Here is a 14,989-nt window from a genome sequence, read left to right as displayed (position 1 = left end):
CAGAAAAAAGCTAAAGTTTTTGAAAATAAATCTTCTTCAATGTATGATGAAACAGATAAAACAATTGATTATCCAAACGAATACAATCCAACTAGGAAACCTAATGGTATTGATTTATTGAAATTAATTTTTTTTAATAATCATTATTATGAACTGCTTTAAGGTAGACATCAAAGTAGCAGATTTATTTTCAAATTTTTATCAACTCTAAAACACTTAGTTTCAGATATCTTCAGATTTTTTGTGTGAATTTGCAATATACTTTCCTTTCTGTAAAAACAATAAACAATTATAATTTTTTTTCTAAAGTGCAATTATAAAATGAAGAATATGTATCGCCCAATAATTTCAGCAAACTAAATCTTCTTTATTATCATTTTTTTTAAATTTTTGATATTAATAACCAGAAAAAAATTAACAAATAAAAAAAAATTAACAAAAAACTTTTATCATTGTGTCATTTAAGTAAGATTATTGATAAAGCTTCTTTCTTCAAAGCAGATCAGAAAAAATCAAAAATTTCTGAAAACAAAACTCCTTTAACATATGACGAACCAGAGGAAACAATTGATGTTCCAAAAAAAAACAATCGAAAAAAGAAACCTAGTGGTATTTTTTTTATTTGAAAAGTATAATTTTATATTAATAAAAACGTTTCTTTTGATCAATAAAAAATTATATGTACCTTAACTTATTTTAGAAATTCTTAGCTGACTAACAGGATATTATTTTTTTTTAAATTTAGATTGTTAAACACAATAAAACTATATGAAAATTTATTTTCTGTATCTTAACTTTTTAAAAGTAATTTGCAATAATTATTAGCACTATATACTTCTAGTTATTTAATATAATATCAAGCCAAATATACAGCATAAATTTGGATGAAAAAAATATTAATTTCCAAATTTGATTATTTATTACCACTAAAACATATTGGTTTCTTTTTTAAAAATGATTAGATAAAAAGTATATTTTGTTTTAAAACAGCATTTTTCATATAAACTATATGTATCAGTAAATTTTTTTTTTAAATTTCATAACGTCTTAAAATAAAATTTTTACCTTTTTACATTCTAAAAATTTTCAAAATTAAAAAAAATTAATTTTTAAGTTGACTTTATTTAAGCAACATTATCAATTCAACATATTTCTCTGATGCAGATCAGAAAAAAGCTAAAGATTCTGAAAATAAATCTCCTTCAATGTATGATGAAACAGATGAAACAATTGATAATCCAATTAAATACAATCCAACTAAGAAACTTAATGGTATTGATTTATTGAAATTGAATTTTTTAATAAATATTATTATGAACTGCTTTAAGGTAGACATCAAAGTAGCAGATTTTTTTTTAAATTTTTATGAACTCTAAAAAACTTAATTTTAGATATCTTAAAATTTTTTGAATTCGCAATATGCTTTCCTTTTCTAAATAACTTTAAACAATTATAATTTTATTTTTCTAAAGTGCATTTATAAAATGAAGGATTTATATTCGCCAATAATTTTAGCAAACTAAATGTTCTTTGTTATCATTTTTTTTATATATTAATAACCAAAAAAGTGAAAACAAATCTTTTATGATTTTATTTTTTAAGTAAGATTATTGATTAAGCTTCTTTTTTCAAAGCAGATCAGAAAAAATCAAAAATTTCTGAAAGCAAAACTGCTTTAACATATGATGAACCAGAGGAATCAATTGATTTTCCAAATAATAACAAACGAAAAAAGAAACCTAGTGGTATTTATTCATTTGAAAAGTATAGTTTTATATTAATAAAAACATTTCTTTTGATCAATAAAAAATTATATGTACCTTAACTTATTTTAGAAATTTTTAGCTGGCTAAAAGGATAACATTTTTTTTTTAAATTTACATTGCCAAACACAATAAAACTATATGAAAATTTATTATCTGTATCTTAACGTTTTTAAAGTAATTTGCAATATTTATTACCACTATATAATTATTGTATTTTAATATACAATCAAGCCAAATACACAGCATAAATTTGGAGGAAAAAATTAAATTCAAAATTGGATTATTTATTACTATATAATTTGTTTTAAAACAGCATTTTTCATATAAACTTTATGTATTAGTAAATTTTTATTTTAAACTTCATAATGTCTTAAAATATAAATTTTACCTTTTTAATTCTAAGAATTTTCGAAATTAAAAAACAAATGAATCTTTAAAATAACATATTTTTATGAAACAATTGATTTCCAAAACTAAAATAAAGGATTTTTATCAGCCAATAATTTTAATAACCATAAAAATTTGTACAAATAAAAAAAAAGTGAAAACAAATATTTTATCATTGTATCTTTTAAGTAAGATTTTTGATTAAGCTTTTTTCTTCAAAGTACATCAGAAAAAAACAAAAGTTTCTTAAAACAAAACTCCTTCAACATATGATGAAACAGATGAAACAATATATTTTCTAAATATAAACAATCCAAATAGGAAACCTACTGGTATTTATTTATCTGAATAAAAACAATCAAATAAAGAATCTAATTGTATTTATTTATTTTAAAAGTATTATTTTCTATTAATAAAAAAAATTAATAAATAAAAATTTTCTTTTGATTATTTAAAAACTGATTTTGTAACTTAACTTATTTTAGTCAGTTTTGGATGACTAATTGGATAAGATTTTTCAAAAACTTAGATTGCCAAAAAAAACTATATAAAGTTTTCTTTTTTGTATTTTTAGCATTTTTAAAGTAACTTGCAACAATTATTATTTCCAATAGACTTTTGCAGCCTGACTTTAAAAAATGAGCAAATAAACTGCTTTTTTTTTAGATTAAAATAAAAGCATTTTTCAAATCAAAATATTTATTAGCACTGAAACCTATTGCTTTGTTTTTAAGAATGATTACATAAAAGTATTATATTTTGTTTTAATAAACATTATTCATATAAACATGTTAACTATTTGTATTAATAAATAATTTTTTAAACTTTATAATGTAATAATGCCTTTTTTAATAAAATTTTTGCCCTTTGACATTCTAAGGAATCTTCCAAAGGTTAAAATTAAAGTTATAATTTTTTTAAAAGTTTTTCATCTAAGCAACATTATCAATTCAACATATTTCTCTGAAGCAAAGAAAAAAAAATTAAAGTTTCTGAAAACAAAACTCTTGCAAGAAACAGATGAAACAACTGATTATCCAAATAAAAACAATACAACTAGGAAACCAAATTGTATTTTTTTTTACTTTTTTAAAAATAATAAATGCTTGTAGATAGACTTAAAAGTAGAATATTTGTTTTCAAATATTTTATTAACTATTAGATATTATAAGATTTTTATTACGATTTCCAACATAATTAGCAAAACTCTTTTTAATATAATAAAAAACATTTACAACACTAAGCTAATTTTTTTTAGATTGGATAGAAAGAAGTTTTTAAATTAAAATATAAACATTTTTTACACATGGTGCTTTCTTTTTAGTAAAGATTTCTTAAATTTTATTATTTGTAGTTTTCAATTCACTTTTTAAAATTAAGCATTTTAATTGAATACAATGTTTGTCCTCAATAGATCCGAAAAATACTATATTTTCTGAAAAAGAAGCTACTACAATATATGGTGAAACAGATAAACCAATTCATAGTATAAAAAAAATCAATCAAACTTGGAAATTTAATGGTATTTCTTTATAAAGCTAAATACAATTTTTATCCTGAATTTAAATTTTTTTATAAAATTCAAACTGAAATATACTGAAAAACTGAATTTATTTTATTATTCATTGACTTTGTTTGCTTGAAAATAGGGTAAAATAATGTAGAGTTTTAATAAATTTTGTTTTCTATATAGGATAAAAAAAATTATAATGAACAAAACTTTTTTTAAAATTTACACATATTTTTAAAAAATTGAAATTTTATCATTTATAAATTATTGTGTTGTATTTTTTAAAAGTAGAATAGATGCATTTATTTTTTTAGAATGGATAAATTTTAATTTGTTCAATTTTAACATAATGAAATTTAAGCAAAGTTTATTCCTTTTATGTTTTAAAATGCATTTAGTAAAATTAAGAATTTTGTTTAAAAATATTTTTTTTTTTTTTTTTTTTTTAAATTTCTTTAACTAATATTTACTTTTTAGAAACATGAACGAAAATTCTTGCCTTTCCACTAAAAACAAATTTCTATATAAAAGTTATGTTTTTTTCTTTCATTAAAGAAACATTATAAATTATATCTTTTCTCTGATGCAGATCAGAAAAAAACTATAGATTCTGAACACAAAACTTCTACAACATATGATGAAACAGATGATACTATTGATTTTATGATTAAAAACAATCCAACTCGGAAACCTTGTGGTATTGATTTATGAAATAGATATAATTTTATATTAAAATAAGTTTTCTTTTATCAATCACTAAATAATAGGTATTTTAATTATTAAAAATAAAGACTTTGCATGTTTTCTTTAAAAAAAAAAGGCTTTTCCAAATTTTTTTAGTGTGAATCACAAACAACTATAAATTTTGTAAAAAGTATTTCAAAATAAGCATTAGTAATAATACACTTTGTATTTGTATTTTAATTGTAAAAGCCAAGCAAAATACAAAACATTTTCTTTCATTAAATAAAGAACTTTTTTCAACATGAAATATTTAATACACCTGAATCATAGTTCTTTGCTTTTAGTAAATATCACATACATTATTATCATTTGTAGTTTTGAAACAGCATTTATAAATTAACTATTCATATTACTAAACAATTTTTGAAAAACTTAATAGTGTCTTAATCTTTTTTTTTTTTAATTTAAATGTTTTAATTTGAATGCTGTAAAGAATTTTCAAAGTTCAAAAAAGATGAATACAATTATCTTTTAAAAAAATATCCATCTAAGCAACATTTTGATTCAACACATTTCTCTGAAGCAGATCAGAAAAAAAATAAATTTCTGAAAATGGAACTCCTTAATCATTTGATAAAACAGATGAAACAATTGCTTATCCAAATAAAAACAATCTAACTAGGAAACCTAAAGGTATTATTTAATTTTTTTTAAAATTATATTTACTTTTCACTGCTTATAGGTAGACTTAAAAGTAGCAGAATTGTTTTCAAATATATTATCAACTAGAAAACACTTAGTTTTAGATATTTTATGATATGTATTGTGATTTCACAATAATAATTATCAGTAAAACACTTTTTTATATAATAAATATCATTTGCAACACATAGCAAATTTTGTTTTGAATCGATGAAACATTTTTTTAAAATAAAATATTATTAAATTTTGAATATCTCTCTTTCTTTTTAAAATAATTCCTAAATTTTTGTTATTTGTAGTTCTCAAAGCTTCTTTATAAAATTAAGCATGATTATTGAATACAATGATTCTCCTGTGCAGATCTGAATAAAACTAAATTTAAAAAAAAAAGTAGTTCTTTCAATGTATGGTGAAACAGATAAACTAATTGATTATATGAATGAAATCAATCCAACTAAGAAACCTAGTGGTATTTGTTTATAAAGCTAGATATAATTATATATCCTGTAATTTAAATTTTTATAAAAACAAAACTTAAATATACATTATATTTTTTTACAATTCATTGACTTTGATTGCTTGTTGATAGAGTAAAATAATGCAGAGTTTAATAAAAAAAAAATTTCTAGATAGGATTTAAAAAATATGTCCTACAAAAAAAAACACTTTGTTTTATTTTTCCACACATTTTGAAAAAAACAACATTTTTGAAATTGTTTTTATAAATAAAACAATATGTTATATTAAAAAAACATAAAAAGGAATACTTGCGAATATTTGTTTAAATTGGATAAGCTATAATTTTTTCCATAAAAATATAATAAAATATTATACAAATTACTTTTAATTTTTTAATGACTATCAAAGTTAATAGTTTTTTATATGCATTTAAAAAATTAAGAATTATTTGTTTTTGAAATATTTTTTGACCTGATAATTCCCTTTCCAATTTTTTTTTACGTATATTTTACTCATTAGTAACTAAATATTGTGAAAACTCCTACGATATATAATGAAACAGATGAAACAATTAATTTTCTGAATAAAATAAATTCAACTCTTAAAAATAAGTGGTATTGATTTATGAAATAGATATAATTTTTGATTAAAAAACTTTTCTTTTATCAATCACAAAATGATAGATATTTTAACTATAACTAATAAAGACTTTACTAGTGGACTTTAAAATAAAGAGTTTTTCAAAAACTTTTAGTGTCAATAACAAACAACTATAAAATAGTTTATTTTATATATCTTACATTTTTTAAAGTAATTCAAAAAAAATAATTAGTAATAATACACTTTGTATTGTATTTATTGTAAAAACCAAGCAGTAGACACAACATTTTCTTTGATTAAATAAAGAATGCTTTTTTAACTTGAAATATTTAATACACCTAAAACATAATGCTTTGTTTTTAATAATGATTACTGACAATTTTATCATTCATAGTTTTGAAACAGCATAATAAATTAACCTTTCATATTACTAAACTATTTTTGAAAAAAAACAATTAATAATGTCTCAGTCATTTTTTTTAATTTAAATTTTTCCTTTCAAAACTCTAGAAAAAATTCAAACATTGAAAAAAGATGTATAAAATATCTTTTAAAAGTTATCAAACTAAGCAAAAGTTTCCGAAAATGAAACTCTTTTAACATATGATGAAAAATAAAAAGATTGATTATCCAAATAATAACAATCCAACTAGGAAACCTAATGGTATCCATATTTAATATTAACTTCTTGTAGGTAGACTTAAATGTAGCAGAATTGTTTTCAAACATTTCATCAACTATAAAACAGTTAGTTTTATATAAGATTTTTTATGTGATTCTACAATAATAATTATCAAAAATACACTTTTTGATATAATAAATAATATTCGCAACATGTTGCAAATTTTGTTTAGAATGAATACAAATTACTATTTTAACTAAAATATTATAAATTTTTTAACATATTGCTTTTTTTTTTGTAACAATTTTTATTTTTTTTATTTGCAGTTTTCGAAGCTTCTTTATAAAATTAAGCATCATTATTGAATACCATGTTTCTCCTATGCAGATCTTAAAGATTCTAATTTTTCTGAAAAAGAAGCTCTTTCAATGAATGGTGAAACAGATAAACCAATTGATAATATTAATAAAATCAATCCAACTAAGAAACATAGTGGTATTTCTTTATAAAGCTAGATACAATTATATTTCCTATACTTTAAAATGTTTATTAAATTAAAACTTAAATATACATTATACTTATGTTTTAATATTTATTGACTTTGATTGTTTGTAGATAGAATAAAATAATGTAGAGTTTAAAAACCTTTTTTTCTAGATCATCATCACCATTTTTCCTTTGAGTTCCTAATGGAGCATAGGGCCTCAGCAACAAAAATGCCACTCTCCATGTTGTCTTGCTAGTTATTTTATGGCTTCTCAGCTCCTTATTGTCCTCTCAGCTTCCTCTAGTAAAATGGTTTGCCATGTTCTTTAGGTCTTCCTCTACGCCTAGTTCCCTGTGGGTTCTACTCTAAGGCCAGGCTCAGTTGTTGTTATCTTTTCTAATGGTGTGATCAATCCATCTCCACTTCCTCTCTAAGATCTGCACCTTATATCCTTATATTTTTCTGCCTACTCATCTCCCACAGTTTGGTGTTTTTTACTTTGTTGTACCAGTGTATTTTTTAGGATATTTCTCAGGCATCTGTTGATGAAGGTAGACATAAAAGTAGCAGATTTTTTTTTCTAGATAGAATAGAAAAAATTACTAAAATTGTTATTAGCCATAAAACAATGTGTTATATTTAAAATAAACTAACGTGGGATACTTGCGAATACTTGTTTAGATTGGATAAACTATAATTTTATTGATATAAATATAATCAGATTTAATACAATTTGCTATTGATTTTTTGAATTTTTTTCAAGTGCATTTATCAAATTAAGATTTGTTTTAAAAATATGTTTTGACCTGATCATCATCATCATCATCAAACTCTATTTGAGTGAGGGCTTAAGAGGCTCAAATCCTCTCTTGCAAAAGCCCTGGACAGAAACCCTGCTGTCTTGTGTAGTGCATAAATGTCGCCATACAGGTCGAGCATTTTTGGTTTCCCAAGACCTGTCGAGACGGAGATCAGCAGTCGAACAGAATATGAGGCACGCTTTCCTCTTCTTCCACGCAGCGGGGGCACCGTGAATTGAAATTAGGTCATAGCCGTGAGAAATTTGAGCCAACAGGACAATGGCTTGCCGTGCACTGTGCTATAATAGCTTGCTCAGGCCTGGACAGCCTCCAACACGGGGAATTGCGGTCAGGGCGCCCCATACGCTCCCACACTCCACGGGCTTTTTGGGACTTGTCCCAGCACTCAAACCACTTTTCCATTTCTGTTTTTTTAATTATAGCCAGAGCATGATGAAAACTTACAGCATGTTCAGTGGTTGGACTTTGCCCTTCCTGGTGGGCCAAGGAGTCTGCAATAGTGTTGCCAGTCACATCTATGTGACTCTGTACCTACAGCATTATTACAGGGGTGCCATAGCGTTGTTTTATGTTGTGTGAAGCCATCATGACTTTGTTGATATTGGGAGGCCATGGTCCAGGGCTTTTAAAGCCTGTAGTACAGATTTTGAGTCAGTGACCACAACAATTTGTGTTGCCCTCAAATGTCCCTCGCCGAGTTGAGAGTCAATGACTTTTAAGGCTTCACAGACTGCCATGGTCTCCGCATCGAAACAGCAAACACTACCACATGGTCCAAAGATTTTGACTGAGTGAGAGCCAAGAAAGTCGATGTAGGCTCCAAAGCCTGCTCTTCCAGAATCTATCGATGCCAAATCATCAATGTATGCAAAAATAGCACTGGGATTGAAGGTATTATAGGTCTCTAATGCTAGAATTTGAAGGTCGTTAGATGAACGACTTAGCTTAGTGGCATTATGATATACTAGTTTCAAACGTATTTCTTGGGTCGTTGGGCGACTCCAAGGAGGAAGGGTATGAAAACGTTTAATGTTTTGTCGTTTGGGGGAGAGGTCAGCTTTATCAGATAGTCTAGTGGCATGATGCATAAAAGACTGCATCTGAATACGTCTTCTGCATCTCCAACCATCCACTAGTTTTCTAGCTTGGAGGTATTCATCCAGCATTTTATACCGCTCAAAGCAGGTCAGTACTGACCTTTCCTAAGGTTTAGTGGAGATACATTAGCAATTATATCAGCCTCATTTTCTGGATTTGTACTAAAGGTTCCACAAACAAATCTTAGTGCTTGGGACAGTTTTTTATCAAGTTGTTCAAGAACAGTCCTAGAGCCATAAATTTGCACAGGTAGGATGAAGTCTATCTGTGATCGGACTGCTCCTAAATACAGTGATCGGATCATGTCTGCTCCGGCTCCCCACTTCATGAATGTAAGCTTCCGCACATTGCAAAGTTTCCCTGAGGCCTTTCTTGCAACATCCTGGATGAGCTCACACATTTTTAGTTTGCAATCTAAAATTACACTAATGTACTTGGGTAGGTTTTCCAATCTGAGAGCCACTCCGTTGAGGGACAGCCGGAAAGGTTGCCCGAGAATGCCAGTCCCGAGCGTGAACAGAGAATAGACCGTCTTGGAGGTGTTTATATTTAACCTCCATTTTTTGTGTATGAGCAGAGCATATGGAGATTTTCTTGTAACACTTTAGTATAGAGGTTGCGCTCCTTTTGGATTTCCAAAGGACAATATCATCAGCATATAGCAGCTTTTGGCATTTTAGCTGAGCAGGTAGGTCATTTATGAAGGCTGTGAAAAGGGCGCATGACAGGACGGAGCTCTGGGGGAGGCCGTGCTCGAGGGTCACTTCCCCTGAGACTTCTCCGTACATTCTTGTTCTTTTTGTACGCTCTTGTAGGAAGTCTCTAATCCAGTTATATATCCGTCCTCGCACCCCCACGGCTCTTATCTTATGAAGCAAACCAGGCCGCCATACTTTATCATATGCCTGTTTTAAGTCAATGAAGACTGCCTGCGTATGTGCTTTCGATCCTTTGGAATCCATCTGCTACGCTCTGCACAAAGATGATGACTTGGTCTATAGCGGACATTCCGGCCCTGAAACTAGCTTGTCCTGGAGCTATAAGACGGGCACTCTCAAGGTACCAAACCAGACGTTCATTTACCATTTTTTCAGACATATTTCCCACACAAGATGTCATTGAGATGGACCTTAAATTCTCAGCATCTTTTCCCTTTTTTGGTATGGGAATAATATTGGCACGTTTCCAGGCCCTGGGCAATGACCATTAGCCCAGGTTCTATTTACAAATGTCAAGAGCACGGCCCTTCCTTTCCCCTCTACATGCTTAAGCATTTCAGGGGTGATACCATTCGGCTCGGGAGTCTTTTTAAGCTGGTTTTTTCTTATGGCAGCATTAAGCTCGCCTTTCGAGAAGGGGGAGTTCATCTTCCCTTAGCACTTTCGGTCTGTGATTTCTTTCGGTCTTTTTTTTTCATCAGCTTTGCGAGCTTTATCAATGGCTTTGGACATTGGAGACATTGACCTGATAATTTTTTTTTTCAATTTTTTTTACTCTTTATTAACATGAAAATGTTTCTCCACACCCCTCCCACACTTAAATGAAATAAAATAGGTGAATAAAAATTTTCTTTATTGTTCTATTATTTAAGAGCTGTTATAAATTATACCTTTTACGAAGCAGATCAGGAAAAAACTAAAGATTCTGAAAACGAAACTTCTACAACATATGATGAAACAGAAGAAACAATTGATTCTCCGAATAAAATAAATCCAACTCGAAAACCTAGTGGTATTGATTTATAAAATAGATATAATTTTATATTAATAACATTTCTTTTAACAATCACAAAATGATAAATATTTTAACTATTTCTACCAAAGATTTCGTAGTTTGACATAAAAATAATGAATTTATAACAATTTTACGTGCCAATGACAAACAACTATAAAATAGTTTGTTTTAAATAGCTTAGCTTTTTTAAAAGTAATTTACAATAATTATTAGTAATAATACACTTTGTAATTGTATTTGTTTTCTAAAAACCAAGCAATATTCACAACATTTTCTTTGATAAATAATGAGTGCTTTTTAACTTGAAATATTTAATACATCTGAAACATAATGCTTTTGTTTTTAGTGCTGATTACATAACATTTTTATCATTTGTAGTTTTAAAACAGCATTTATAAATTAATTATTCGTATTACTAAACCATTTTTTGAAACTTAATAATGTCATAAAAATTTTTTGATTTTAATTTTTTCTTTCGTTCTCTAAATAATTTTCAAAAGTTTTTAAAAAATGATACAAATATCTTTAAAATGTCTTTATCTAAGCAACATTATCAATTCAACATATTTCTCTGAAGCAGATCAGAAAAAACTAAAGTTTCTGAAAACAAAACTCCTTCAATGTATGATGAAACAGATGAAACAATTGATTATCCAAATAAAAACAATCCAACTAATAAACCTAATGATATTGATTTTTTTTCACTTATCTTTACTATTAATTGCTTTTCGATAGACTTGAAAGTAAAAGATTTGTTTCAAATAATTTATTAACTTCAAAACACATTGTGTTGGGTATCTCAAGATTTTTATTGTTATTCTACAATAATAATTAGCAATAAGAAAAGCTATTTAATATGATAAAAACCATTTGAAGCACGCTATCAAATTTTGTTGAGAATGCATAAAAATAACTTTTTAAGCTAAAATATTATTCATTTTAAAAATAATGCTTTTTTTTTAGTAATGATTCCTAAAATTTTATTATTTGTAGTTTTAAAGGCGTTTTTATAAATTAAACATGATTATTCAATACATCTTCTATGTAGATCTGAAAATAACTAATATTTCTGAAAAAGAAGCTTCTTCAACGAACGGTGAAACAGATAAACCAATAGATAATATTGTTATAAACCTGGTGGTGGCACAGATGGGGGTAGTGGTGTGTGTGTGTAGTCAGCCGACGAAAATCGCCCCAGACCAGAGTTAGACGAGCGGTCAACCGTGACGAGTTACGACGGTCAGCCGAGACGAGTGTCGTGAACAGAGCTCAGGAGCGTCACGAGGGATGTAGTCATCTGACCACCCAGAATGGTCGAGCGACGTTCTGTCCGGTTCTAAAAGGCCAGCAGGGACCCTATATAAAGAGCGGAGGTATCAGAGATCAGTCAGTCACAACTTCCCGATCTACAGTTCGTTACAACGGCTCAGTACAAGTCCGAGACGAGACCAGTGCAAGAGTTGATACGGTGGAAAGATATTTGTACAGTCTTGTATCACGTGCTGCCAATTGTACAGTATTGGCTGTTATTTATTGACATTAAACTATTACGTTATTTTGAAGCCCAGAGTTGTCAAGTTCTTTAAGTTGGTGGTGTCGTGTGGTGCAGTTTGCAGCGAGCCTGGATAGGGAGATTCGTAACAATATGAATAAATTCAATCCAACTATAAAGCTAGATACATTTTTTTCCTGTAATTTAACATTTTATTAAATTAAAACTAGATAGGATAATCAGAATCTATTTAAAAATTTTAAATTTCTTTTTTGTTAGATTGTAATATTAGAAATAATATATAATACATATAATAAGTGTAAAAAAATATGATGACATTTTATATCAACATCCAAGTTTCCCCCCCCCCAAAAAAAAAATATTTACTTTAAAGATTTGTTTCTTTTTATATTTCTATAAATTGATTTTTCAATGAACAATAGGCTGAAAACGAATCTCCTTTAACATATGAATGAAACAGATGAATCAATTGATTTTCCAAATAAAAACAATTCAAGTCAAAAACCTAGTGGTATTTCTTTTTTTATTTCAACAGAGATAACTTTTATATTAGTAAAAACTTTTCTTTTTTTTTTTCAACAGAGATAACTTTTATATTGGTAAAAACTTTTCTTTTTTTATTTCAACAGAGATAACTTTTATATTGGTAAAAACTTTTCTTTTTTTATTTCAACAGAGATAACTTTTATATTAGTAAAAACTTTTCTTTTTTTATTTCAACAGAGATAACTTTTATATTGGTAAAAACTTTTCTTTTTTTATTTCAACAGAGATAACTTTTATATTGGTAAAAACTTTTCTTTTTTTTTTTCAACAGAGATAACGTTTATATTGGTAAAAACTTTTCTTTTTTTTTTTTCAACAGAGATAACTTTTATATTGGTAAAAACTTTTCTTTTTTTTTTCAAACAACCAATGATATCTACTTAAACTAATTTTAATAACAACTGTTTATAGGCAGACCTCAAAGTTTTAGATTTTTCTAAAATTTAGTTTCTTAAACAAAATAAACTATATAAAACTTTCTTTTTTTATCTTAAGACTTTATAAAGTAATTCCCGATAATTATTAGTACTATTACGTTTCTCTCTCTCTCCTAATGAGCACTTCTGTAACAACTGCTCATCACGCAACACATATAGCTCAAGAACGAGACTACATGAGTTCCAATTAATCGTGTACTTTAATAAAGAGTTAATAAAAATAGAGTTCTTCATTTTGGGGTCACGAACACCATCGATTAACGCGTCCGTTACGAGAACGCCTAAGATCTCCCGGGTAAGAGTGGGATAAGCCAGGCGTGCCAATCGTTCGATATCTGCCGTAAACACCTGTAGTGCGTATCCTGTTTTTTCGCAGTCGAGTTTTTAACTGCACTCATAAATCTCCTTCACGTGTTTGTCCCCAAATCGCAATTCCATTGTTCTAACAATGTCCTCGTAATCTCGCTGGTCGCTTACTATCTGGAGCAATTCAGAGGCCTTTCATCGTAACACAATTCAGTTTCCTTTTCCTTGTTTGTTATCTAGTTGTTCACTTTTGCAGCCGCCTCAAATTGCATTTCATAAACATTTCACAAAACTGTACCATAAAAAATAGGTGACTTGACTTTCCAATCGCCTCGCTTGTCCCTGAATTTACTTTAGTTCGTTTAACCTGCCCAGGTTGACTCTGACTCCCTTGAACTCTTCGCTAAGGACTTGAATCTTTTGCTCCATCTCTACTGTAAGCTGCGACTTCACATGACGCGATTTCTGTTTTCTGGCTAGCTGTAACTGTTTGCATTGATCCTAGAAGCTCTTTTTTCATTTCACCAAATATTTCGCCCAGATCAGTCTTCACTTCATCTCTCAGACTGCTAACGATGGCTTCTTTGTTTCCATGCGCTACGATATCTCGCCTATTTAACTCCTTGCGGATTTTGTTAATCCGGAGCTCATGTGGGCGTTTGGAAAAGAAAGAATTTTACAGTACTCCTAATTAAATTTACATATCCCGATTAGAAAAAAACAATCCTTCGTCGAAAAATCAACTATCATAACTCAAGTTACTTAACACATTAACACACTAGCTCGTGTCATTTCCGCCCCACAGCATCAACAAAATTCAAAAGTCCTCACGTGGCAAAAATGGTGGCAAAACGGTTTGTCGGTGGAGAAAATGTATACAGCAACACTAATACACTTTGTATTTTAGTAAAAACAAAGCGAAATACACAGCATTACCTTCGGATTAAATTAAGAATTCATTTACACATTGAAACATTTAATGCAATTGAAACATATAGCTTTGTTTATGGTAATCATTTCTACAGTTAATATACATAATTAAAAGAACTTTTTTGAAGCAAAATTAACGGTTATACTTTCTTTGAAGCCAATTAAAAAAAATGAAAGTTTCTAAAACGAAACTCCTTTATCACAGGTTGAAAAAGGAAACATCGAAAACAACTGATTATCCAAATAAAATATTTAAACCCTGAAAATATAATTTAATATTCTGTATTTCATTTCTTTTTTTTTGTTTGTGTTAAATTTCAATAAATATTCTCTTTATTTTTTTTTATTTAACTTTAACATTGACTACTTTTAGATTACTATTTTTAT

General features: G+C 27.6%; 1 protein-coding gene and 1 long non-coding RNA gene across 2 annotated transcripts in view; both read left to right on the top strand.

Moving 5' to 3' along the window:
• The window catches only part of LOC106066853 (uncharacterized), a 443,149-nt gene that overhangs the window by 360,966 nt on the left and 67,194 nt on the right, over positions 1–14,989 (top strand). The window lies entirely within an intron of this gene.
• On the top strand, positions 4–7,960 carry LOC129923314 (uncharacterized). Its single transcript, XR_008775243.1, has 5 exons — positions 4–106; positions 502–609; positions 4,253–4,360; positions 4,934–5,040; positions 7,057–7,960. It is a non-coding gene; the product is annotated as an uncharacterized LOC129923314 (long non-coding RNA).

The sequence above is a fragment of the Biomphalaria glabrata genome, chromosome 16 (genome assembly GCF_947242115.1).
Source record: "Biomphalaria glabrata chromosome 16, xgBioGlab47.1, whole genome shotgun sequence".
NCBI lineage: Eukaryota > Metazoa > Mollusca > Gastropoda > Planorbidae > Biomphalaria > Biomphalaria glabrata.
The sequence above is the reverse complement of the archived record's forward strand: the minus strand, read 5'-3'. Positions and strand labels throughout refer to the sequence as shown.